Below are 2500 nucleotides of genomic sequence, written 5' to 3' on the forward strand. Positions count from 1 at the left end.
TTCCATTGAATGACGACTAGTGCCTGTAAGTATAATATAAATGAATGAAGTTTCACGGGTGCCGGTGGTCAAATGGTTAAAGCCGGCGCTGGATTCTCCGTCACCCGAGTTTCCTGAGTTCGATCCCACGTCACATCCGGTGGGTCACGTCAGATTGAGGGTGGATATTTTTCCCATCTCCAAGGTCAGCATGTGTGCAGAATGGCATGCTGGTGCCTGAACCCCCTTCGTGTGTGCCGTACACACACAGTAGATCGAAATATTTAACTTGATATGCACGTTAAAGATATTGTAATCCATGTCAGCGGGTTATGGAAACAAGAAACATACCTAGCATACACACACACCCGAAAACGGAGTATGGCTGCCTACATGGCGGGGTAAATAAAGAAAAAACGAAAAACGATCAAACACGTAACATGTTACATGTCTTTACACGAGTGAGTGTGCGTGCGTGACTGCCGGTGAAACCTGACTGAATTATACAGGAAACGAATGATGAGCGCCCAATGGCAGCTGTCAGTCGACTCTACCCAGGTAGGCAGCCAGTTGTGTAAATGACTCCGTGTTTGTAAAGCGCTTAGAGCTTGGTCTCGGACCGAGGATAGACGATACATGAGTATCCATAATCATCATCATCATCAAGTTCTCCTAACCACCACAGACTAATCTTCCCCTCTCCTAACCCCTATGCCCCAACACACAGGCAGAGCAGTTTGTAATTCTATCTCACTGCTGTTGCTTGTCAACACCGCGGAAGTAAGCTACATACAGTCAGGAGGAGTGAAAGAAAGAAAGAACATTGAAATAAGGATTGTAGAATAACGAAAATATGGTCCGGCCGGGGGAAGAGAGAGTGGTGGTGGAGAGTGGGGGTGGGGTGGGGGGGTCAGTGGGAGGAAACCAAATCTCCGGAGAACACTGTAAGTAATGGATGAATACTCATAGCTATGATGAACGAATGAATGCCGCACTTATTCTAATCCTCGAATGGTCTGCACATTTCAATGCAGAATATACGTACACTTGCAGCGAGTTTTCCACAAAGAGGCACACACACACACACACACACACACACACACACACACACACGCACGCACGCACGCACGCACACACACACACACACACACACACACACACACACACACACACACACACACACACACACACACACACAACCGGCTTTCGCCCACTCCGCGCAACACGTGACTGACAAACGCACGGACAAAACGCCAGTCAACCATCAACCCATTCAACACTGAGCCGAACACGAGCTACCCGTCAGGACAGGTGACAGCCACCGCCTCACTTTCCCCTGTCACTGACATCATAATCCCCCCAAATGAAAAAATCATTTGCACGCACTGACATCAAACTGATTTGTCCTGGACGTTCAGTCAAAACCTTGCCTTCGACCCACCCGACCAAACAAGCCAAAGATTCCGTCATAACAATACCACAAAACCTACCTCACACTTGTCAAGATCTTTCTTCACCGTTCGCGAGCGGTGTCAGTTAAAAGCGACCACACACATCAGCAGATCGTTCCACTGAGGCTTGTGAGTGTCCACTGTGTTGATGTCTCTGGACATGGAAGGTTGTCAGTGTTGGGGTGGGAGTGGAGGTGAGGGCTGGGGGCGGGGTGATGGTGGGTGGGTAGGTAGGGGTGGACAGAGCCCCGTAGCCAGCAGGAAGAAGGCTGTGAAAATAAAAACCGCGGCTGAAGTGGACCGGCGGAAGTGACTGAACTACCGCTCGTCAAGGCAGTGTTGTCTACCCTAACAAAGTGAACGGGGAGGCGAGGGGGAGGGGGGTATGCGGGGGGGAGGGGGGGGGGGGGGGAGGGAGAGGGGGGGAGCAGGGTGGAGAGGGGTGGGGAGAAGGGAGAGGGGGGGGGGGGGGAGCAGGGTGGACGGAGGGGGAGGAGACGTTTCAAATGAAGGAGGGCCAGGCCAGTTACTGGGCTATGTCAGATCGTGACAGCCAGGCAGGCTGAGATTAAAACTGACACCCTCCTTTCACTTCCTTTCCTCTTTATTTTTTCTTATTGGGGAGTGGGGTAAGATTGGGGAGTGGGGTAAGATTGGGGAGTGGGGTAAGATTGGGGAGTGGGGTAAGATTGGGGAGTGGGGTAAGATTGGGGAGTGGGGTAAGATTGGGGAGTGGGGTAAGATTGGGGAGTGGGGTAAGATTTGTTAACCCGGATCGTATCGGGGGAAAAACAGAAAGAAAGAAAGAAAGAAATCAGTAAAAAAAATAAGTAAACGATAACTTACTAAACAAGAGATAACAAGCTGTGTCTCTTACTCTGTGTGCGCGTGCGCATGTGTGTCTCTGTGTGTGTGTGTGTGTGTGTGTGTGTGTGTGTGTGTGTGTGTGTGTATCTGTGTGTGTGTGTGTGTGTGCGCGTATGTGCATCTGTGTGTGTGTGTGTGTGTGTGTGTGTGTGTGTGTGTGTGTGTGTGCGTATGTGCATCTGTGTGTGTGTGTGTGTGTGTGT

The 2500-nt window shown here is 50.5% G+C and overlaps 1 protein-coding gene across 2 annotated transcripts in view; it reads right to left on the reverse strand.

Moving 5' to 3' along the window:
- LOC143285504 (short-chain dehydrogenase/reductase family 9C member 7-like) overlaps positions 1–1681 on the reverse strand; it is a 36558-nt gene extending 34877 nt beyond the window's left edge. For both annotated transcript variants that reach the window (XM_076592849.1, XM_076592841.1), the window contains exon 1: positions 1470–1681. The gene's annotated coding sequence lies outside the window, so the exon portion shown is untranslated. The remainder of the gene's footprint in view (positions 1–1469) is intronic.
- Positions 1682–2500: the final 819 nt, after the last annotated feature.

Source organism: Babylonia areolata, chromosome 1, assembly GCF_041734735.1.
Source record: "Babylonia areolata isolate BAREFJ2019XMU chromosome 1, ASM4173473v1, whole genome shotgun sequence".
NCBI classification, from domain to species: domain Eukaryota; kingdom Metazoa; phylum Mollusca; class Gastropoda; order Neogastropoda; family Buccinidae; genus Babylonia; species Babylonia areolata.